Raw genomic sequence first — 25565 nt, forward strand, 5'->3', positions numbered from 1 at the left:
TCCAAAGTGGTTTTTTTAAATTAGAAAAATGAAGTAAAGTTTATTGAGAAAAAATAGATAAGAACTAAAACACATTTTGAAAAAAGAAGGAATAATGCAGTAGGCCTAGTTCTACCTGATATTAAATTATATAAAATCTGGGGTGCCTGGGTGGCTCAGTCAGTTGAGCATCTGCCTTCAGCTCAGGTCATGATCCCAGGGTCCTGGGATGGAGCCCTGCATCAGGCTCCCTGCTTGGCAGGAAGCCTGCTTCTCCCTCTCCCTCTCCCACTCCCCCTGCTGTGTGCTTGCACTCTCTGTCAAATAAATGAATAAAATCTTTATAAAAAATAAAAAAATATAAAATCTGCAATAATTAAAACAGAATGCTATTAGAAGGTGATGAGAGAAGTAAATTAATAGAACAGAACAAATAGCTCAGAAATAAATCCTATCATATATAATACTTTAGGGGATGATAATGAGAAAATAAAGGATTTTTCAATAAATGGTGTTGAGAAAATCTTAGCTCTTTAAGAAGAAATTCCTCATCTCATGCTTTATAATCAAATGTGTTCCAAGTGGAATTTAAAAACTAAAGATTCAGGGACACCTGAGCTGTTAAGTGCCCGACTCTTGATCTCAGCTCAGGTCTTGATCTCAGAGTTATGAGTTCAAGTCCAAGTTGCGCTCCACGCTGGAGTGGAGCCTACTTATAAATACATACATACATACATACTAAAGATTCAAATAAAATAGCAAAGTCTTCAGACAAAGTGGACAAAGTGAGTTTTTAATCCAACATCAGAAAGGAGGATTCTTTAAGGTCAGAAGTAGGAAGAGGAATCAAAAGAGGAATGAAGTAATATTTGATCACTTTGCCAACTAAATATAAGCAGGTTGTTACCCATGTCTGGTCAAGTGGTATAGCAGCCTCAAGCTCTGATAAAATGTCCCCTCCCTGCTGCCGTCCCCACACCCATTACAAACACAGAGCAATAATAAATAGGATATAAAAAGGGAAAATGAAAATTATAAAATTGGGTTCATAAAGCATAAAAATAAATACCTCCGTGGAATAGAAACAAAAAAGTACCAGCGTGAAGACAACAGAATTGCAGCTGGTTACCTCCTGGCCCTCCAACCCTGCGCCCAAGGCTTCAGCTCCCGAAGGTTCATGAAGACTAACAGTGTACAGACTCAAACAGATCTTTGAGGACACAGACCAGGGCTGGCGCTCCCTCTTGTCATATGAGACTAAAAAAAATTTTGCTCACCCATTGCTTAGAGCTACAGGTTCATAGGAAGCTACCAATGTTGGAAGTAGGAATTCAGACAAACCTGATGCTGAGAAGGAATTGGTGACACGTACAATATCAAAGTTAAGTCAGTAATATCAAAATACTACTCTGTACCCAGTTCTGAACGGGGGGCCCCAGGATATTAGGGGGCGAAAGCAATTTAGTCAGACAGGAATAGGTGAGCATGGAGAGAAAGAGAGGGAGAAGAAATAAAAGATGAAACATTTTTTTTTTATTAAAAATGAGCCTCCTGCAAAATAAAATTCCAAAACCATATTAAAATATCTAACATAAGAAAGTATGATTCCCACTTCCCCTCTCTAGATAAAATTAATTTTATGGAATTATTTGACAAGGAATTGAAAATAAATGCGCTGCTCATCAAAGAGATATATGAAGATAATCTTTCTATTAAAAAAAGAACACAAAAAGGGGTGCCTGGGTGACTCAGTCAGTTAAGCGTCTGCCTTCAGCTCAGGTCATGATCTCAGGGTCCTGGGATCGAGCCCCACACCGGGCTCCCTGCTCAGCGGGGAGCCCGCTTCTCCCTCTCCCTCTGCCTGCCTCTCCCCTTGCTTGTGCTCTCTCTCTGTCAAATAAAGAAATAAAATCTTTAGAAAAAACAAAAAGAACACAAAAGTATGAAGCAAAAAAAAAAACAACCCACTAATGAAACAAGAAACAAATGGATCTGAAAGAGAAATAGAAACATAAAATACAGACATTAAAATTAAAAAATCAATTGAAAGAATGAACATTAGGCTGGAAAGTTTCAAAGAGAGAATTACTGAACTGGAAAGGAAGAATTCACTCAGTTCCTGGCCAAAGAAAAGAAAAATAGTAGAGAACAGTTAAGGGGTATTAAGGACATACTGCAAGGATTCCAGAAGAAGAAAATGAAGAGAAAGAGCCAAAATCCTCATATTGAAAGTATATTGTACATACCAAAAAAGTTAAAAAATCAAATCACTGCAGGGTGAGTTCAAAACTTCAAGAATAACGAGAAAATCTTAAGGGCTATCATAGATAAAAGACAGATAATGTGCAATTAGGCAACAGTCAGTTCCTATCAGATGACACAAAAAAGCCAGTGAAGTAATATCTTCAAGGAACTGAGGGAAAATAGATGTCTACACTGCTAAACTCTTGCCATGTGTATACAAAAAATGAAACCATTTTCAAATAGTAAAGCATAAGACCACGAATTTAGCCACTTGCAGATTGGGGCTTATATCCAGTATGGCATTGGCATGAGCAAAGAGACTGCTTATGGTTCGTGTCTGTTCTGGTTGATTACTACCCATGCTATACTAGGATGTAATGTCTTTAGTATCACCCCTGAACACTCCCTTACTGGTTAGTAAATATCTTTGCCCCAAACACTCAGGTGTGCTCCTGCCATCTTAACCTTTCCTTGGGACCCTGCCCAGATTGATCCATAATTTTACAACTAAAGAGTTAATGGCTGTCACAGTAGGGGATCTCCCAAGATCCTGCTTCTGCCCTGTGGGAAGAGCTCATTCTGACTGGTCAACTCATTTTGACTGCAGGATCTTGGTTGTTAAATATTTTGGATAATACCTTTGCAACAGGTCCTCTATAAAAGCTATTAAAGCATATGCTTTGCCAAGAGGAAAAGTGTCCCAGGTAGAAGATCTGTCAACAGAAAATAGATTTTAGCAAATGCACCGATAACTTAAGACACAATTTATTTACCAATTGATTGTAAAAAAGATTAGGTTGTGTTAAAGAAGTAATAGGGGAAAAAGAAGGATAGTAAATAGTTCCTGCAGGGAGAGCTTTACAAAATATCCATTATTTATTGGAACCCTTGTGACTGTTGGTGGGAATGTAAAATGGTGTAGCCGCTGTTAAAAACATTATGCCAGTTTCTCAAAAAATTAAAAATAGAATTACCATATGATCCAGCAATCCCATTTCTTGGTGTATATCCAAAAGAACTGAAGCAAGATCTTGAAGAGATATTTGCACACCCATGTTCATAGCAGCATTATTCACAAGAGCCAAGAAGTGGAAGCAACCCAAATGTCCGTCCATCCATGAATGAATGGCTAAATGAAATGTTGTATATATTTCCACATGGAATGATACTCAGCCTTAGAAAAGAAGAAAATCCTGGGATGCCTGGGTGACTCAGTCTGTTAAGCATCTGACTCTTGATTTCTGCTCAGGTTGTGACCTCAAGGTTGTGAGATCGAGCCGCACGTTGGGCTCCATGACATGCTTAGGATTCTCTCTCTCTCCCGCTGCCCCTCCTTGCCGCCCCCTAAAAAAAAAAAAAGAAAAGGAAATCCTGTCATGTGCTATAACACGGATCAACTCTGTGGACATTATGCTAAGTGAGATAAGCCAATCACAAAAGACAAATATTATATGATTCCACTTATATGAGATTAAGATCCCATTTTTATGAGTCAAACTCATAAAAACAGAAAGGGGAATGGTGGTTGCCAGGGCCTGGAGGGAAGGGGGAAATGGGAAGTTGTTATTTAATAGAGCTTCAGTTTTGCAAGATGAAAAAGTTCTGGAGATCCATCACACAACAAAGTGAATATACTTAACACTACTGAACTCAGTACTTAAAAATGTTTAAGATGGTAAATTTTATATGTTTTTTACCACAATAAAAAAAATAACCAAGCAATTCTAACATAGTATCTCTGTGGGGCCAGGCAGAGTGCAGGGAGGGTAGGCAGTGGGTATTTTTAAAATCTTCCCAGCTGGGGCCCCTGGGTGGCTCAGTTGGTTGGGCGACTGCCTTTGGCTCAGGTCATGATCCTAGAGTCCCAGGATCGAGTCCCGAATCGGGCTCCCAGCTCAGCAGGGAGTCGGCTTCTCCCTCTGACCTCCCTGCTCTCATGCGTGCTCTCTCTCTCTCTCAAATAAATTAATAAATCTTTAAAAAAAAAAACACCTTCCCTGGTGATTTTTAATGTGATGCTAAGGTGAAAACCACTGAATTATACCTAAAACAAAACCATATGAAATTTGAAAGATAAAAAGAGAACAGGAGAGTGGGGAGATAAAAGACAAATAGAGAAAAAGAGGAAATACTATTTTTAAAAGCCAGTACAGTAGTTATCGTATTAAACAAAACAGAACATGGAGCAAAAACCTTAGGTAACTTGGGATGCCACATCAGGATCAAGGGGGAGAATCACCGACCATCATGAGTGGTACGTGCCCATGGTTACTACATATGCCAAGCAGAAACTGACAGAATGATAGGAGACAGTTACAAATTTTAAATCATAGTGGGAAATGTTCAACACCTTCTTCAGAAACTATTAGGTGAAGAAGACAAAAAATTTTAGCAAGGGTAAAGAATATTTAGAAAGTACAACTAACGAGCTTTATCAAGTTGGGTTAGAGAGAATCCTGCAAGTGGTAAACCGAGACTGTTTCTTCTTTTCCCAAATAGTTGAAACCATTATAAAAACTGACAACATACAAGGTCACAGAGTACGTCTCAACAAATTTCCAAAAATCAGTATCATACAGGTTACATATATTTGTTTGTAATTTTTTATTCTTGAAACATTTTTGAAGTTACAGCAAAATATTATTTAAGTTGGGTGTAGGTTCATGAGTGTTTACTGTATTATTCTCTATATGTTTCCAACATATGAATAAAATATCTTAAAAAATTCAAACCACTAGAAAAGTATGTTTCCAACAAATATAACAGCAGGTTAATAACACTATATAAAAAGCTCACAAAAAGATAAGAAAAGCTCTAAAGAGTTCATATTTAAATGCACAAAAGACATTGAATAACATTCAACATGAAGAAAAAACAAGTACCTAAGACATGGAAGAATGTTCATTCTGCATAGAGTCAAGGAAATAGAAATTAAGATTGTGAAATGCCGTGCTAACCAATTTAAGATTTAAAAAACTTATTGTACCTACTGTTGGAAAGGTGGCAGTCTAACTTGGTTAAAACATTTTGGAAAACAATTTAATAATATGCAACATGAGGGGTGCTTGGATGGCTCAGTTGGTTAAGCATTGGATTCTTGATTTCAGCTCAGGTCATGATCTCAGGGGCTCGATCTCAAGCCCCGTGCCTGCTCTGTGCTCAGCAGGGAGTCTGCTTGAGATTGTCTCTCCCTCTCCCTCTGCCCCTCCTCCCTTGCATACATGTGCTCTCTCTCTCTCTTAAATAAATACATCTTTAAAAAAAAAATAATATGCAACAAGAGCTGTAAAATTTTCCATTTTTAAAAAAGATTTACTTATTTATTTGAGAGATAAAGAGAGAGAGAGAGAGAGCGCGCATGCAAGTGGGGGGAGGGGCAGAGTAAGAGAATCTTCAAGCCGACTCCCAGCTGAGTGCAAAGCTCATGATGAGATCATGACCTGAGCTGAAACCAAGAGTTTAGCACCTAACTGAATGAGCCACCCAGGCACCCCTTCAATGTTTTTTTTGACTCCATAATTCCATTTCTGAGGATCTGACATATGGACATGATCCTAAATATATTAAAAACTTTATGTACAATGATGTTCAGAGCCATGTTATTTATAAGAATTAGAAACAAATTAAATAAACAAATATCAGGAAAGTAATCCCACAAATTATGACATATCCTCTAGAAATATTTTGTAGCCTCTACAATTTTGCCCACAAAGGTGAGGTAATACTAGAGGAAATGCTTACAACAGCATGTCAAGTGAAAAGACCATATTCAAAACTACTCATTATGATTATTAATATTTGTAAGAAAAAAGCTTGGCGGAAACTACATCACTATGTTAAACCTGATTATTCTTTTGGACAATGGGTCACCTTTTTTCTATTATTCTTATTTTCCTATTGTTCTTTGTGTTTATATTACTTTAATAAAAACCTTTATACAAGCTACTTTAATGTCTGCATTTTTCCTTGATTGGCAGATTGCTAAATATAATATAAACTGTGCACTTTCTCCCCTTGGGAGGCGTCCACTAGAACCTTAACCAAACAGAGGCTCCTTCTTTGGTCTCACAGTTTTCTTGTGTTAGTAGAGCACATTGAGGCCCTGGCCTGGAAGGAGACTCAGCTGCTCAACTGGGTGCTTGTGACCGCCAGAGCCTCAACCCTCGATTTGCAATGGAGATAATCTCCCTGCTTCTGAACTGGGATAGAAGAGGGGAGACAGATTTGCAAATGCTCTCAGGTGGAAGACAGGGAATCTTTAAACTCATACTGTACAGACAAGCTCCTCTGTGATGAACTGTGAAAGTTAAATAGTTCAAATAATATAGAACAAAGCAGCAAGTGGAACGATTCTGAAAGGATTTTAATTACTACGAGACGGACACCTGGGTGGCTCAGTCGGTTAAGCGTCTGCCTTCAGCTCAGGTCATGATCCCAGGGTCCTGGGATGGAGCCCTGAGTTGGGCTCCCTGCACAATGGGGAGTCTGCTTCTCCCCCGTACCCACCATGCTCATGTTCTCTAATGAATAAAATCTTTAAAAATAAATAAATATTCTGGCCCATCCTCTTTTGACCAACACATTCATAGAAAATTTCCCCAAGGTTTTCCCTAAAGAAAGACAGCATCTCCCAGACAAGACATTATATTTTGCAAGCATTTGAATGAGAACACTTGTCCAAATCAAACACCGGTTTTGTCTTAATGATTGAAATAGGTTCTTGTTTTATAAAGGTGGATTTGATCCTCCTACCAAATAAAGTATGTTTTAATTCTTACAATGTTTGCCAAGGTAGCTACAGCCAGAAAGAACGTGCCCACGTGCTGAATTCAGCCTTCCTCTCTGCCTCTTTTCCTTCCTCTCTTCTTTCCTGTCTTTGCTCTCTTGAGTTACAAGCTCGAATGCCCATAAGGGCAGGCAAGTAACGTAAATGAACAGAGGTGGTGGACACCAGTGTAGGGAGTTGGGGGGGCAGGCAGGGTGAACCAGAGAGCACAGGCTCCATGGGAAGTGGGAAGTCACTGGTCAGCAAGAGCCACCAGGCGCCTTGCAGGGGATTGTCTCATTTTTGCAATAAGCCAGAATTCTGGATATTCATATGAACTCTATCAGATGTGGAAATGGCTGCAACTAATTCAAATATTTGTTTAAACTGGGCAGGCCAACAAGTGAATGGCCAGTTGGCAGTTTCTGATTTGACCTGTTTAAGCTTAACAGTCTCATCTAAATCATGGCATTATTATATGGATTAATACTTAACAAAAGCTATATTCACTAAGTGCTTACTTTGTGCTAGGCAATGTTTGAAGTGCTTTAGAGGTATTCAATTTTTCCTCACAGCAACGCTATGATGAGTGTACCTTGTAACCCCATTTCATAGATAAGAAGTTGGGGAACAGAAAAGAACAGATGAAAAGAGGGAAAATAGGACACTTAGGACACCAGACTGTGTTACAGGAACACAAGGTAGTCCTGTAATTCTAATGGGGGAGAAGAGGACTCTTTTGAAGCATTTGAGGGGAAAGTTGAACAACAGTATTCTGAAGAGCAGAGAGTCTAGATGTGTTCCAGTTATCTTGCTGTGTAACAAATCACCTCAAAACTTAGTGGATTAAAACTACCATTTATTGTTCTCTCTCATGGTTTGGGGGTTGATGGACTCATCTGTAGAGTTCTTATTGGGATCTTTCATGTGGGTGTAGTCAGATGGCTTCTGAGACTACAGTCCTGTGAAGGATTCTTCACTCAACGTTGGGCCAGGACGGCAAGAAGCGCTGGGAGCTGGTTGGGCAGCACCTCTCCAGGTGGTTAGCTTCGGCCTCCTCACAGTGTGGTGGCCTCAGGGTCGCTGGACTTAAAGGTGGCTCAGGGCTCCAAGTGAACCTCTGAAGAGACAAGAAGTGGAAGTGGCCAATCTGTGAAGACCTAGGCACTGAAACTGACCCGATCACTCCCATTTATTCTTTTAAACAGGGAAGGGACATATTGTCCAGATTGAAGGAAAGGGGCAGAGACTCTGCCTCCTGATGAGAGAGGGCTGACAAAGAATGAGTAGCCATCTTTAATCTGCCAAAGAATGGCAGCCAAATGGACAATCTATTATCCTAGTGGATAGGTTACTGCTGGGATGAGTCACTGGCAATTTCTAGCTCCATGAGAGTGTGATGACCCAGGCCAAGGGAGGGCAGGCCCCCTTGATCACAGTCCAACCAAGGACGTACAATAGCGGAGCCGTAGTTCCCCAAAAGAAAATCGTGTTCTCACCACAAAAACGATGAATGGATGCTACAGAGGTAAAAACAATGTTCGCTTCAGACATTTAGTGTTTGTTTTAAATCTCTTTTTGTCCAATGTGAGCATCTTCACACAAACCCACGCCCCTCCCCCCATCCCCTTCACACTCATACGTATTCTCTGTGTCCCTCGTTTTATTTAAATAACAAAAGTCTGCTTGCAGCAATGCTAGGCAGGTGTAGGCTAGGCTCTGTGGGGGGATCCAAAATGAGTCGGACCTGGAGCTTGTCCCTCGAGTTATTCACTCTCTAGGAAGGGAAAGAGAGAGAAATAACAGTACCATCAGAAAAGAAAGAAAGTGCCCTAAGCGGCATAGATAAAGTGCTCTGGAAATTCAGAGAGAGAGAGAGAGAGATTACTTCCAGCTGCACCCTTAATCACATACTGCCTCACCACATCTCTTGTACTCTTGTCTTGTCTGGTTATTAAATCCTATATTATTGAACAACAGCAAACCAGTCACGCTGAATAATTCACAGAGTTGCTCCCTCCTCTGCCTCCAGAGCATCAGCTCCTCTGAGGCAGGGCTGAAGAACTGGTAGGCATATGGCAGGGGCAAATATCTATAGACTTAAGAAGACCAGCTTCAAAAGAAGAGAGCATCAATAAACTATTATCTGAATAAAGCCTATATGGGGCCATAAATATAGGCCTTTATTAGCTTACTAATATTTCTTCGATACAGTAAGCAAAATAAGAAATTCAAAGATTGCTTTTTGCCACTGCCCCCTACTTTTTTATTTTCCTGGAAGGAGGAAATGTCTTTCTATTGGCATCTCCTTCCAGTACCTGACGTCTCAGATGGGTGTGTTCTTCCATCTTGGCTATGTAGAAATGTCAAATAAAGGTGGGTGACTGTAATAGTAAAACACATCTTGGCGATGGCTCTAGAAAAAACTTCTACATACAGCAATCTCAGATTTCTTCATGGGAAGTTCTTTTGTGTGTATAGCATCAAGAGTGTTGCCTTTTGGCATCATGTCCAAGTCTTTCTGGAAAATGTACTATGTTTTCTTTTTTGTTTCTTATTTTTAAATGACAGATGATTAGGAAATATCTTCTTCACTCTTATAATTATTTTCCCCAGTTTTTCTCCATTAAACAGCAATTACCCTCATGCATAATCTCTCTAAGTAGTTATTTTCTAGCTCCTGAAGAGAAAAATCACAGTGAATAGCATTCATCTTACATACTTCATGGTTTTTCTCAGCATGAAACTTCTATTGACTATAATTTGTACCACAGTAACTAACATAGACACTTAAACATGCTTGGTAGTTAATTTTTTTAAGTGGACCAAGTTTTCAGATGAAATATTCATCTCTTTTACAAAGGGTAGTTTTCCTGGATTTTATCCAAAAGTACCTTCAAAGAAAATTAGATCTCTGACTGCTGTGCTTTAAATATTTTCCAAGGGAGATGTGGAGTGAAAACATTTTTCCCCCCATGGGTTAAATTACCTCATGTTTATACTGTGCTAAGCATTTTACAAAACATGCAAATGATTGACTTTATAGATAGAGAAGGAAAACCCCTTTCGGATTTACTTCTTGGTGCTAGCAATATTGAAAAATGCTTTAATTTGCATTATACAAAAAAAAAGCCTTTAGATAGGTTTGACAATTCAACATATAAATCAAGTCATAGTAAAGTAGCAGAAAACAGAAACTAGTAGTTATATCTTTATAGGAATTCTAATTTCTCTAAGCTTGGAAGCAGTAAATGAAATATCAAAGGACAAAAACAAGAGATTTGGTGATTTGTAAATTGTACTATTGAATATGATTTTAACAAGCAACATTATTTTACTAAAGGCCATTCATGATTAATTTAGAAGAAATTATCCTTGGCCTCTGGCATTCAGGGGTGTCCACATTTCATAAGTAATTCCGAAAGCCAAGGGCAGAAAGAACTATGTTATTTTGTTGAGTCAAAATGTGAATTTTTTTTTAAAGATTTTATTTATTCATTTGACAGAGAGAGACACAGCGAGAGCGGGAACACAAGCAGGGGGAGTGGGAGAGGGAGAAGCAGGCTCCCCGCCGAGCAGGGAGCCCGATGCGGGGCTCGATCCCAGGACCCTGGGACCGTGACCTGAGCCGAAGGCAGACGCCCAACGACTGAGCCACCCAGGCGCCCCTCAAAAGGTGAATTGTGCTGAGAGCCTGGTATTCCTGACAGAGTCCCTGACTTGAAAGGATCCTATCTGACCCCCCTGCTCTTGACTTTCGGAGTGGCCTCACCCTTCTTGCCCACTGATGGTGACACGCTCCGTCTCCAGAAATCACATGTCAGTGCATTTGTATGAAGGAAAACATTCACTACAATGGTTTTTCTCAAATGTGGAGATTCAAAAAGGTTTCACCCAGGATGTATTTCTGGAGGATGATATAATTGCTGGGAAATTCCACAGAACGCAGACAGAAGAAAGGTAAGTGGAAAGTTACTGAATTTCTATAGACGTTGCCTCAATCAGGGCTCTTTCTTTGGCTTTAGGAGAATAGCAACTCTGAGTCTGAATGACAGTATTCAAGGGAATTGGTGCTACTGTAAAAAAAAAAAAAAAAAAAAAGGACACACAAAAAAAGAAAGAAGCCAGGGAGCCGGATGGGGAGAGGACCCTGTTTCGGAATCATACAGAGCCACGATCACCAGCCAGTTCATGTGCATTCCTGATGGGGAGTCCTCTTGAATCAGATGACCTCTGGGCAATAGTAACAACACGCGGAGCTGGACAATGCCCAGAATCACGCAGGCAGACAATGTCCACGGGTCGCACACATCAGGCATAATGACAGTGGTTCCTAGCCACACCTGCACTCCTTCCTGCTGTCACATCTCCTTTCTCTTTTCTCTGAGCTTGTCACACCCTCATCAGCCCCTGTCTGGACCCTCGAAGGCCCTCCAGCTGGTCTCCCGGGACTCCATGAAACACCTTCCCCAGAGGCTTTATTCCCAAAAATGGGTGTGACCGTGTGTCTCCCAGCTTTAAAAGGCTTCAGGGAATGGTCTGCTGCCTTCAAGAGACTGTTCCTAATTCTTTCTTTTTTATTGTGGTAAAAAACACATAACATGAAATTTGCCATCCTCACTCTTTTCAGGTGTACAATAGTTTAGTGTTAACTATATTCACATTGTTGTGCAATGGATCTCGAGAACTTTTTTGCCTTGCAAAATTGAAACCATACCCACGAAACAACTCCTCTCTTCTGCCCCCATCCCCCCAGCCCCTGGCAACCACCATTCTACTTTCTATTTTTAGGAGTCTGACAACTTTAGATACCTCGCAGAAGTGGAATCATGCAGTATCTGTCCCCTGGCTACTGGCATATTTCACTTAGCAGAATGTCCTCAACATTCATCCATGTGGTAGCACGGGTCCGAACTTCCTTCCTTTTAAGGACAAATGATATTCCATTGGATGTGTTTACCACATGTTTAGCCATCCATCCATGGATGGATGTTTGGGTTGTTCTCAACTCTTGGTTATTGCGGCTAATGCTGCTGTGAGCATTGGTGTACAAATACCTCTTCAAGATTCTGCTTTCAGTTCTTGTGGATAAATACCAAAATGTGGGGTTGCTGGATCATATGGTAATTGCATTTTAATTTTTTGAGGAATTGCCAGACTATTTTCTGGCTGCTCTATTTTACATTCCCACTGACAATGCACAAAGGTTTTAATTGTTCCACATCCTCACCAACACTTCTATTATTATTATTATTATTTTATTATAATGGTCATCCCCTGGTGATTATTGAAATTGAGGATCTTTTCATGTTTGTTGCCCATTTGTGTGTCTTCTTTGAAGAAATGTCTATTCGAGTGCTTTGTGTACTCTTTAATTGGGTTTTTTGTTTTCCTGTTGTTGAGTTGTTGTTCCTAATTCTTAGCATGGTCTACATCCCTCATGGTCTGGTTGTAAGCCTCATTTCCCTCCTTTCTGTACATCAGATGCTTCTTTGTGGCAGCTCATTTCCATGAGGTTCCCTAATGGAGGAGCCATGTTATTGATCTCTTCCCGTGTTGTTCCTGACAGGGTGCTCCCCTCCGTATCTCAAACACATCTTGACCACTGGAGCAAAATCTACTTCTGCCAGAAAGAAAAATTACCTTGGGGAGATTGTCTTTGGGAGGCTTTCTCTCACCATGTTCTGAAGTCCACTACTCCCCCCGAGCACAGAGTTCTCTCTCTTCCGGACCATCAACCCACTCTGGGTGCAGGGCTGATCACGTGGGTCTGTGATTTTTATTATTATCTGTCTCTCCTACTAGACTATAAGCTAATTAAGGATCAGAACCAATATCTTATTTAATATTCAAACTCTGAGGCCATGCATGGAGACTGCCACGTCATCTGTATCATTAAATACTTTCTGAAGGAAGGGAGGGGAGAAGGAAGAAAGCCTGGCAGGCAGGTGAGAAAGCCAGCACAAAGGAAAACACACAACCAGGCTTCTCCTCTGTGCCCCGCTTCGACGCCCTGTGCCTCCCACTTCTCTTCCCACAGAACGACAACCCCGAAGTCCTGGAGATATGGTGTGCCACACTCAGGTCCCACCTGAACCCCCGTCTCAACTTCCCCAAGCTGAAATGGCTTAGTCCTCACAAAGGTTACCCTCTGCCTCCTGCTACTGGGTTCAAAATGGGAGTTTAGATCCAGGGACTGCAAACTGATGGTCCAGGGCAATCTGGCCAATATCCTGTGAGGTCTTAGATTAGCGAGTAAAGCATCACTCCAAACATTTACTCCAAGCCAGCCAACATGCGAAGGCCTTTGGAATTATCATATTTCAACCCCTTCTCAGTCCTTTGAGAAGAATTATTATCCTCACTTTTCTACTGAGGGAAATGAGACTCAGCCCGGATGCTACCCCAGTGTTTATTTTTAAAGATTTTATTTATTTGAAAGAGGCAGAGAGAGAGAGAGAGAGTGAGAGCGAGCATGAGCGGGGGGGGGGGGGGGGTTGGAGGGAGAAGCAGACTCCCGGCTGAGCAGGGAGCCCCACGACATGGGTCCTGGGATCAGGACCTGAACCAAAGGCAGATGCTTAACCAACTGAGCCACCCAGGCGCCACCAGCCAAGTTTATTTTATGCTAAGGCCATGCTCTCATTATTATATCATTACACCTCAAGGTCGGAGTCTTTTTAGATTTACTATAGACATGGTCTGTTGTTTTGATAATTATTTATTAGGTGTGTGCTGTATGGTTCACAGCCATAGAATCTTCTAAGTCTGAGAGAGAACTTAGAGAATATCTAGTCTAATCCCCTCGATTTACAGATGAGGAAGCTGACAGCCTGACATGACTTATAAACTGTACAGTGAATAGAGTGATATCATCATGCTCTGTAGAGATTTTTTTCTATTTGGTTTTTAAGTGTTCTTTTTTTAATTTAAAAGCAATACAAGCTCCGTGCTGAAAAACTGTAAATTAGAAACTTTTAAAATCCATAATTCATATGGATTGCCCAATTGCCTAATACTTATTGATAAATGTGGCTTTAGACTTAGCTCATTGGTACATATTAGGCTTTGGGAAACAGATGTATCTATTAGGCAAATGACTATATATTTGTATATATACACATGTACATATATAATTAGTTGATGTTATATTCTTTATAAAATATGGTATTGTTCTCACTGAATATTATGAAGATTTTCTTATTTTATTAAAATTCTTTACATTCTTAAATGATGGAAAGAATTTTCCCCATAATCATAAAAATGATATTTTCTCAGTGGGGATAGATTTTTTTTAAAAATATAATTCCAAAGTAAAAACTGTCTATTACCCCATCACCAAGAGATAATCACCATTAATTGGTGATTTTTTTTTTTTTTTTTGCTGTGGAGAATGTTTTTTTGCTCTGTTTGTGTGTGCTATAGAATCGAGACAAACAGAATAGACATTTTTAAACCCTTGATACATTTTCCCAAGTTGCTTTCCAGAAAGTGTGTTCTTATTTATTTAAATCAGCAGCATTGGTGAATGAGAATGTTCATCTCACAATATGCTCACCAACTTTAGATGTTATCTTTTTAAAATTTTTGCTAACTTTATCACGGGAAAAATGGTTATGAATGTGAACTTATTAAAAATATTAACTGTGAAATTGCTTATAGTTGTCTTATTTTATGAAGCAAGTAAGGTTAAGTATATAATATTAAGAGCTCTGTATAACTAAACTCTAGCTTATATCATGCCTATTTAGACTATATTAAACCAATGGCTTAAAAACAGTTTTGCAAAATTGCATTATATTAAATGGAAATTGGCAAAATAATTACCAGGTAAAGTAGGTCCAAGAGCTTCAAGAATTCTGTAGAAGAAATGAAGGCAGCATCTCTCTGTAATCTATTTATTTATTTGTTTCTTTCCAACCCCGTTCCAAAAAGGGAAGATATGATGTGCAGCACAATGAGAACAGTGAGGCCCCACCCGCAATCAGGATTTCCTAAATGTTCCACTTGGGTATACTCGAAAGTCCCTGCCAGCTTGGAGGGATATACATCAAAGTCACAATCCACAGAATGCTACCATTAGAAACCTAAAGCCTTCAGAAAAAGTTCAGTTCTTAGACCAGCTACTACTTTCCTGAGGCTCCCCAATGTTGCTGTATGTGCCCCTCCTGTCCCTTTGCACCCGAATGTTCTTTAAACAAATATTTATGCCCGTTACATTTCCAGTACGATTTCCATGCCAACATTGACTCTGGGGCTGTGAGGACGCTGTCTGATGAAAGTGAGGGAAATCACATTTATGGGCTGTGCAGTGATCAGTATTGGTATCAACGAGAGGAAAACTCTCTAAAGGCCTGATGTATAAGGAAAGCCATTTTAGATTTCTTTCTAAGTCAGCATGACTGTACATTAACTTTGTTTAAACCAAAAGCCTGGGCGCCTGGGTGGCTCAGTTGGTTAAGCGACTGCCTTTGGCTCAGGTCATGATCCTGGAGTCCCGGGATCGAGTCCTGCATCGGCCTCCCTGCTCAGCAGGGAGTCTGCTTCTCCCTCTGACCTTCTTCCCTCTCATGCTCTCTCTACCATTCTCTCTCTCTCTCAAATAAATAAAAATCTTTAAAAAAAAAATAAACCAAAAGCCTGATTTACGGCCCACCAAGCATACATTGTGCATCTACTTTATAAATGATTGGCCTAAAGGAAAACCATCTTGAAGATATCAAGGTTCCTACTCCCTGCATTCCTTGACGTTAAAACTTGTGATTCCTGGGGCGCCTGGGTGGCTCAATTGGTTGAGTGTCTGCCTTTGGCTCAGGTCATGATCTCAGGGTCCTGGGATGGAGCCCTGTGTCACGTGGGGCTCCCTGCTCAGCAGGGAGCCTGCTTCTCCCTCTTCCTCTGAGCCTTCCCCTGCTTGTGCTCTTTCTCTCTCTTAAATAAATAAAATCTTAAACAAACAAACAACTCAGGAGTAAAAAAAGCTATTTGACCTGCCTCTCACTGGAATTCTTAAAAAACAAAAACAAAAAAACCAAAAACCAAACCAAAACAAAAAAAACCTTCATGATTCCTGCCTCTATGTTAGTCTATAATCTTTTGAGCTTTTATAAGATGTAAAAAAAAAGTATATAACCCTGTAAAAATGTTCATTCTCTGGCGCACTTTTCTCCCTGTGAAGAGTATGTTTCCTGGGCAGCTGTCCTAACTTGGGCTGGAATTTTTACTTTTAGAGATTCTAAAAGGTTTGTTCATTTTGCGTCAACAGTATTCAGAGTTCACAGCCCTAGAAAGGTCTTCTGCCCCACCCAAGGGAGGCCCTACTGGTTTGTGATGTCAATGCGTAAAGCTACCCTCAGGTCTCTAGATAACTATGTGAGATAATCCTGTGAGAAGGAGCAAGAGTGAAATGGAAATGTTTGGATTGTATTTTGTAAGTAGCAAGATGCATGGGAACAGATGCAAACTTTTGAAATCATTTACACAGCCTGTGAATGTCGTATGATGCAGTCATTAGCGTTACCGTCTGAAAAATGAAATCCCTTCATAGTGAATGTATTGTCTGGTCTGGGAGAGATGCTTGTTTGTGATTAATGCAATCATTGTTCTGGAAACTTTGTGTTAAAAATGCACGATAATCATCATAAAGGAAGCATGGAATTCCAACTCCTTGTCCTGACATTCAGAGCCTTACATAATAAGTGACCTAACACAACTTCTAAGCTCCATCTCTCCCCTATGCAAATCTTTGTTCTAGGAAAACTAGTTACTCAACATTCCCTTCCCACCTCCATGCTTCCTTAGTGGCAGTCACTCCATCTAGAATGCCCCTCTCACCAGCACGTGGTCTGGCAGTTCTGACAATCCAGGATCATCTCAAATGCCACCTCCTCTGTGACATTTCTCTCCTGTGAGCTTTTTTCTCTACTCTGACAAAGTTTCCTTGAAGATAGAATCTACATCTTACCCAATAGAAATAACTGACCTCTAGCTTGTTCCTCTCCTTCCTGAGTATAAAGTTGTTGCAGGGAAGTTGACTACCCAGCCCGGGACCACATTGGCCAATCTCCTACATCCAGGTGTGCCCAAGGGACTTTTTCTTACAGGTGGAGGCAAGTGGAAGTGACAGGTGTCACTTGTGGGCTGGGGATCTTAAGAAGTGTGCATGCTTTGTTTATTCTTTTACCGCTTAGGCTGCTTGAGCCAAGATCCTGATGCCCTAGAAGATGGCAGGAACTCAAGAGAGAAGGAGCCCAAATCCCTGGCTCACCAGGTGGAAGAGAGTTGCCTGACCTAGGACAGCATCACTGAGCTGTTGAGTGAGCATGAAATTAAGTTCTATTGGGTTAAGCCACTGAAATCTCATATTTTCTTTCTTATAGAGCTAGAGCCATTTCCTGCCTAATATAGCTTGGTATCCTTTTAGTGTTTGGCTCATTCCATTTTATAAAGCAGGTGCTCAAAAAGTATTTGTTAAATTGAAGGGAAACTTCAGAGACAAACACAAAGAAAGATAAATTAGGTTATACTCTCAGAACATAGTTGGATATATCTGATGACACTAAAATGCTCTTCCAACCCTATCTTCTTAAGAAATATTCCCTGCTCAAGTCATTTGTTTTATATAAGTACTTACACGTTGAGATCAGTTGTCACTTTGTTCTTGGCAAAGAGAAAATGGGATGTTTTGTGAATTGATGGTCATTCTAGTTGAATGTGGGTGCCAAGTTTCCTCTGGTTATATGGGCCAGATGGCATAACTGTGAACAAATAATGGAGAAATGAAAGATAATCCTTTTTGATTGTCAGATTCTTGGGTCAGATTTTCCAATACGACATAACTAGTGGATAGGGGCCCTTGGCCAATAGCACTTCCGTTCACACTCCAATTAGACTTCCATTGTAAAATGATGATGCTGTTATTGCTGGCATTATTTCGTAAGTTGTGCTCAGTCATACAAAAGGGAGATATCTCTTAGCTCCAAGCCCCAAATGTCAACAAGTCTAAACAAGTGTGGGTCATCAGCCCTCCAAATCAAACGTCAGGCTGATTCAATGTGACTGGGTATTTTTTGGATATTGCATTAAAAACTCAGAGTGTGAAGCTTGAAGGGTAAGAAGAAGAAAAGGTAACCAGAAATGTGCTATGTCTGGCCTTTTCCTCCACATTCCTAGTACGCAGTATAGTCAAGAGTGAGATCTTTATCTCATCATGTGGATTCAAGTATAGTCCAGTGTCCTTTTATGTAGCCTGAAGGACTCCCTTGAGTATTTCTTGCAGGGCAGGTCAACTAGTGACAAATTCTTTCAGGTTTTGTTTATATTTGTTTCTTTGAATGTCTTTCAATGATACTTTTTTTTTTTTAAAGATTTATCCATTCATTTTAGAGAGAGAGAGTCTGTGTGTACGTGAAATGGGGGTGGGGGGAGGAGGGACACAGGGCTCAGTCCCACCACCCTGAGATCATGACCTGAGCTGAAATCAAGAGTCGGACGCTCAACCGAGCCACCCAAGCACCCCCCAATGATACATTTTTGACGGATAGTTTGCTGGATGTACAATTCTGTTTTTGTTTCAGCACTTTGAACAGGTCATCCCACTGACTACTAGCCTCCACAGTTTCTGGTGAGAAAAGTCAACTGTTAATTCACCAACGATCAATTACATATGATATTGCATTTCTCTCTTGCTGTTTTCAAGATTCTCTCCTCATCTTTGGCTTTAGACAGTCTGTCTATGGTGTATTTCAGTGTGGATCTCTTTGGGTTGATTGAGTTTTTGAGTTTCTAGGATGTGCACATTAATCTTTTCCAAAATGTTTGGGAAATTTTGGCCATTATTTCTTCAAGTATTCTTGCTGCCTCTTTTTCTCTTGTCTCCTTATGGGCTCCCGATAAGCTTAAGCTGGTTAATTTCCATCTCCTCATTAAATTTTTTCATGCAGGCCTAAGTACTCCTATAGATATATTCCTATAGATAAAATAGCTAGGTTATGGCAGTGACATTACAAGTTTTGATAAATACTGCTAATTGCCTTCTCAAATGTTTGTAACAAGCCACCCTCATACCAACAGTGTCTGAGCAAGCCCATTTCTCTTAGGGGTTTTTTGTTTATTATGTGGGAGATTCTTTTTAAATATTGCATGAGGTAACTTATTTTCAGTTGGGCTGTAGTTCCTGAGATGAGTCTTACTGCCTCTCAGAATCTTCCATCAATGTTGTTGTTATCTGCTCAGCTAGCTCCTCCTAGAATCACCCTCAGAAAACATTCATGAAGTAGGAAGAAATGATGGGCACATTTCCCAATGCTTTTTTGTTCTATTCTGTTTTGTTTCTCACTAAAGGGAAGTCTGTTCATTCTAAATTACTTCTGTCTCAAATGATAGGGTGAACTGTGACCCTTCTCTGGGCACTCAAGGCTGTGGGGAGACATATAATGTCTGTTTTGTTAACTGTTTTTTTCCACTCAAACTACCTGATGTGAACATTTTCCGTTGTCTTTTTTTTTTTTTTTAAAGCTTATTTATTTAAGTAATCTCTACACCTAACGTGGGACCCAAACTCACGACCCCGAGATCAAGAGTGGCACACTCTTCGGACTGACTGAGCCAGGCATCCCTCCACTGTCTCCTCCAATACGATTTATAATAGCTACATAGGAATTCATAACTGCAGAACAACAACAACACTCATTTCGGTCATGTTAAGTTTCTATTTTTCCATGTTATAAATAACACTGTAATGATTATTAATAATCTCTAGGAGAGCAGAGCCCTATTTTATTTTTTGGTGTGTGGCAGCACCTAGCACAGGATCTGCCTCAAAAAAGACACCAGTAGGTGTGTGTAGAATGAATAAGTGATTGAATAACAAACTTTTAAAGGTATTTATACCTTTATCTCCAAATTTGATTATTTTCTTCAAAAAATACCCAGAGGAGAAACTGATGGGTAGGTAGATGTGTGTAATTTTTAAACTCTTGGTCAGAATTTTCAAATTGCCTACAGAAAGTTCTTGCCAATTTATACACCCACTGGGTATATATGGGAATGCCTGTTTCTCCACCCGGGGCAACTACTGACTTGTTGAAATCTATGTAATTGATGGTTGAAGAATAGGGTATTCTTAGTAGTTTTAATGTACACTTCCTGTAGGACAAGTGATGTTGAAGTATCTTTTACTATTTACTCCTTTGACCGGCAGAACTCACTGCTTTGGGAAGGAGAGCTGGTCTCTCTGAGTCTTGAGGGCCACAGCCAGGGCTACTCAGGGAATGAAAGGGCTGTCCTGTGACTCACAAGCCACCTGCTTCTCAGGCAATTTCGCAGGGTGTCATCCTCATTGGTAAAAAAGAAAAGCAGGGAGAGTCCAATTGTACCTTGCTCCTGGCAGGTTTGCTTCTCCCTGCACTGTGACCCAGGCAATTTCGATTTATCTTTTGGATCTTAGGAATTTAGCAGCTGGCTTTGGTCACCACCTCCAGTGATATTTACCTACCCCTAGGCAGAGAGTCTCCAAGCTTTTTTGGTTTTGTCCCCATGGTGGCAAACCATTTTCAAGCATGTCTTTCCAGGTTACATCTATTAACTAATAAAATCTAAGCATGTACTATAATACTAATGTATTAAGTACATGCAAATCTATTACATGAAACTCAAAAGTTTATTTATTTGAGAGAGAGCGCACGCTGCACAAGCTCACTTGCAGGGGGAGGGGGAGGGGCAGAAGGAGAGGGAGAGAGAATCCCAAACTGACTTCACACCGAGCCCGAGGCTGAGACCTCAACTGGAGATCAGGACCTGAGCTGAAATCAAGAGTCAGATGCTTAACCAACGGAGCCACGCAGGTGCCCCTGAAACCCAACATTTTAAAGGGTGACATTAAAAACATATACATAACTGGCAGCTCCAGCATTCCTTCTTGCTGCTCAGTGATGCTGCCTTTTGGGCTCTGCACATTGGGAGTCCAGCGCTCTAGGGTAGTTGCAGGAAAGCGGGGTGTCTCCTGTCTGAGCAGGCGGGCTGTTGACGCATGTCTTAGGGAGTTAGACCTTCTCCACAACAGACCAGCTGGCCGTATAAACCAGCACTTTCTACAGGGTGCTGTTGAAGGGTAACTTGACACTGGGAAGGGTTGTTCAATAAAAAGAATGCGGCCTCCTCTGATGCACACTTTCTACGAGGACTGGGAACCTTTCTCGCTCCACTTGCTCTCTGCTATCTCACCATCTGTGGCTAATCTGCTTGTTCAAAGATGGCCTTGACATTTGAGTACAGGCAGGCGAAGCCGGATCCTTCCTGGTCAGGACCCACCCTTGGCAGTTATGGTAGATTTTGCATCATGATGATCCAAGTGAGTCAAGTATTTGCTTCACACCATACTGTGTCAACATGTAAGGTCTCTGGCAGAGAAATATACAAGCAAAATAATATAAAATCTAACTGATATAAGAAAAGACACGACACACAAAAGTTATGATGGGGATTTCTTAACAGTAAAATTTACCACCAAGTGCTTTCAAGGAAATACCTTTCCCTAGAGAGAGAAGAAAACTCCTCAAATAGACTTGAGTTAAAAACTTTGGCAAGGAGGAAATGAGAACCTCAGGAGCAGTGCCTGCTGATGCCACCGTGGAAGGCCACGCTGTATTTGAAAGGGCAAGCGTCTCTGGAGCCAGACAACTGGATTTTTAAAAAAATATGTTTTATTTATTTGAGAAAGAGAGAGAGAGCAAGGACAAGTTGGGTGAAGGGCAGAGGGAGAAGCAGACTCCCCATTGAACAGGGAGCCTGACACGGGGCTTGATCCCAGGACTCTGGGATCATGACCTGAGCCGAAGGCAGATGCCTAATGGACTGAGCCACCCAGGTGCCCCAGACAACTGGGTTTGAACTAGCTTTGGATCCCAAGCCTGCTGTGTGCTAGCAGTGTAACCTTTGACATTGAGATCTTCAGTCTAACAGAGAGGGGAGAAAAATAATCCTTTCGTCTTAGCAACATCACGAGGGTCAAACAAGAGAATGCCCAGCAACCATTCTGCCTATGATAGTCGCTCAATAAATGTGTTCATTCCTTCCTCACCCTCTTTGGGCCACGGGGATTTCTTTCATGACTGCTTATGCCCTAATTTCAGAGTTGGCCTCTTTTTTCTTTTAGCATTCATGTAGATCATTTCTCAAAGAGTTGCCTTAGCTACCTAAAAGATGCCTTAAATATGAAACTTCTATTTTAAAAGTCTATGCTCCATTTGATCGTTTCTAAGTCTGTAATGCAACCAAATAATAGTTCTGATAAAGTTAGTGGGTATAGCCCTCTGGTGCTTCCATAATATGATTGGCATCAGAACTGTTTTTGGCATCGTGAGCTGTTTTCTTTGTTTAATTATAGGCAACTCCAGTGTTCCACGAATTCACATATACAGCAAAATGTTCACTCACACCCACCGAAAAAAAACCTGTTTTAGGAGAGACTTCTCCATCCGGCTCTTTCTGTTCAGTTTTTCTTTGCTCCTTATTCAGTTCTGTAAATACAGGTTTATATTTAGCCCTTTTTTTATTCCCCATATGTTCCTTCTAAAAACATTCCCTATTAAGGGATTTTCACTAGTCGATCTTGTGGAGAACTACTGAGTGAGCGCGACCCTGGGCAGGCATAACTGAGGTGTGTATGTCGATGGCATCACAACTAAACCAGGAGGGAAGGAACCCCTCCAACAAAGTCGTGCCCCGCCGCTCTCCCTCTTTTCTGGAAAACCTGCTGCTGATGGACCAGGAGGGTCATACATGGTGGGTGTGGAGGCTGACTTCATAACCCTTTCGCCATCTCCGCTCTGTGGGGAGTGGGCAGCCAGAGGATGGGAAAGGTCAGGTTACGACATCACACACCAGAGGTAACCAGCTTACTAGCCGGGAGGGGCCAGGATGCCGACTGGTCCAGGGGCGGGGCAAGCTGGAGTGCCCAGCTAGGCCCAGTCCGGCCCAGTCCAGCCCAGGGCTCTAACTCGAGACCTGCAGTTCTCTGACGGAGTGCTCCTGTTCTTGGGAAACAACTTACACTTGGCCCAAAAGGACAGGCAGGGAGAGGGGAAAGGTTTCAGAGCCAGTGCGACCGGCCCTGGAATCCCTCCACATGCCCCCTAGAATCAATCACCCGGGGCCTCGGTTTCCTCATCTCTAAAGGGGTTCACATTACGTGCTTTGCATGGTTGTGAATGTGCGTGGCCCTCACTAGCGCCCACTGAACAAGACTGTGCCTCAGTGGCCGGCCCCGGACTCTACTGTTTGCCCGTCTATGCCAGGCCTCGCCCTCATTCTCCTGAATTTAGCTCCTGTGTCATAAAACACACCTTGGATTGCCTTTCAGTCCTTTGTCTTTTTATTCTGTTGTTTTTGTTTTCCATGCTTGTCCTTCTGGTTGATTTGCCCCAGTAGAGAGTGAGTTCGGCTTCTTTCTTTCTAGAAACTTCGTTTCCACGGTGGCTGAAGGTTACCACATTTATTTACCTTGAGCTAAGGGCCCCTGGGAGAAAATCACCAGGAGCCCGGGGGTGGGGTGGGGTGGGGTGTTCTTTGCTCAGCTTGTTTTATTTATTTATTTGTTTGTTTGTTTGTTTGACAGAGAGAGACAACAGCGAGAGAGGGAACAGAAGCAGGCGGAGTGGGAGAGGGAGAAGCAGACTCCCCACCGAGCAGGGAGCCCGATTCGGGGCTCGATCCCAGGACCCCAGGACCATGACCTGAGCCAAAGGCAGACACTTAACCAACTGAGCCACCCAGGCGCCCCTACTCAGCTTGTTTAAGAAACCTTCCTCCAGCCTTCACCAGCCCTAGCGGCTCCGTGTGCCCGGTGGGCAAGGGGTGCTCCTTCCCCTCCCTGGGAGTTCCCATGACTGTCACACCAGGCCTCTTTGCCCTTTGACACACTTTGGGAAGCCTGAAGTCCTGACATGCCTTCCTCCTTCTGGGAGAATGACTGCACGCAGAACCCGCGCTCCACCGCTCCTCTGCTCTAGAAAGACCCGGGCGGCCTGCCCTGAGCCACATCCCTGCAGCCCCACCAGCTAAGTCAGCTTGGTTCTGCCTGCAACCGGAAGCCGTGCCTTCCAACCTCTTCTCTCTCTCTGTAGAGGAGATCTTTTTTGCCTTCAGCTTTACGTGCTTACTTCTCAGCTGGTTTAGAACCCAGAGAAGAACAGAAGAGATGCTATTTCTTGGGGTCCCTTCCAAGACCCCAACAGTACCATCAGTGGATGAAGCAGGCGAAGGGAAAGGCAGTGGGAGTGGAGGGAACTGTGGCACACTGAAGAGTGTGTACAGTGCAGAGGGTAGAGCCAGCTCAGCTCTGGCTCATCGCTACCTCGTGGGCATTTGGACCCGCTTTGGCCCGACATTTCAAAACTTTTAAAGAAAGCCAGAGACCTTGGTTTCTATCTGCTATTCCCCCTACTCAAATGTTGACAATGAAACTATAAAAACAGAAGCCCGTGGTGTGGGACAAGCAAAGCACACTGCCAGTCTGAGACAGTGGCCTCCACCCAGTCCAGACCCCCAGGGCGCCCTCCTCCCCCGTCCCCTGTGCACGTAAGTCTAATTCCATCGTCCCATCTGGAAAAAACGTCCTCACAGCTCACCAGGATACTCGGACTCCAAATGTCCTGTGTCTTCCAAGGAGGGGCACTGTTGTAAGTTCATGAGTTAGTCTGGACCTGCAAGCTAGCATTTTTGATAATATACCGTTCTCCTTTTGATGATCTGTTTTGATGTCGCATAAAATGTATCCACTTTGAGAGTTACACACAAATTAACAAGCACAGGCAAATGGTTCCATCCCTTTCCTTGGAATCATCAAAAGATAAACAGTCCACAGTTCCTTACCAAAGGAGGCACTGTACCTGTGGGTACCACTGAACCCCAGGTTGATAAAACACACACAAAATGTGACACCCTCTACGAACTCTTGAGCACTGACTCAGAAGCGTCTAAGAAATGGAATTTGGACTTAAAGACCCTGAAGTAAGGTGGCAATAATTTGGTATGATGGTTCTGAACTGTAACATTCATTCATTCGTTCCTTCGTCAGATATTTACTCAGCCGTTCTCCAAAAACCACTGCTGAAATGGCCATACCCACCAGGACGCAACACTGGAAACTTCTCCCCCCGTTGCTGCTTCCGTTGTGTTGTTGGAGAACATGGGGGCTCCTGTGCCCCTCCGCTGGGAACAGGTGTTACCTCCCTGGCAAAATGAAAAGCCCCATTGTTGCCACTGAAGTTGCACACGCCCTCCAGGTATATGGGGCAGCTCTCCTCTTCCCCGAGCCAGGGAGGGCCTGTGAAAACATGGAGGAGCTGCAGAACTTAAGAAAGACGGTGGTGAATGTGCTTATGCCGGGACTGTATATGCTTATCTTTCAGTCGCACCAACTGGAGCTTTATTCCTGCGCTTCTTGCATATCCTTAAGACTGCAACTCTTTAACTGGAGGGCAGTCAGCCTCCCCTCCGGTGTCCCCCAGGGCTCTGTGGCTCCCACCGAGGGGCCCCGGGTAGATGATGCAGAGATGCCTCCCCCACAGGCTGCAAG

At 42.0% G+C, this 25565-nt stretch overlaps 1 long non-coding RNA gene across 3 annotated transcripts in view; it reads right to left on the reverse strand.

Moving 5' to 3' along the window:
* Window positions 1-2972: 2972 nt before the first annotated feature.
* LOC141370411 (uncharacterized) overlaps window positions 2973-25565 on the reverse strand; it is a 36492-nt gene continuing 13899 nt past the window's right edge. Inside the window, exons 2-4 of one of the 3 annotated variants that reach the window (XR_012374438.1) lie at window positions 17622-17745; window positions 8631-8765; window positions 4894-8108 (exon numbers count right to left, since the gene is read on the reverse strand). This is a non-coding gene — a long non-coding RNA (uncharacterized lncRNA). Of the gene's footprint in view, window positions 3568-4893; window positions 8109-8630; window positions 8766-17621; window positions 17746-25565 lie in introns of those variants that run through there. The other 2 variants (XR_012374436.1, XR_012374435.1) reach the window with 2 other exon arrangements.

The sequence above is a fragment of the Callorhinus ursinus genome, unplaced genomic scaffold (genome assembly GCF_003265705.2).
Source record: "Callorhinus ursinus isolate GAN/ISIS: 27379988/994484 unplaced genomic scaffold, GSC_fseal_2.0 scaffold2, whole genome shotgun sequence".
Classification (NCBI taxonomy): Eukaryota; Metazoa; Chordata; class Mammalia; order Carnivora; family Otariidae; genus Callorhinus; species Callorhinus ursinus.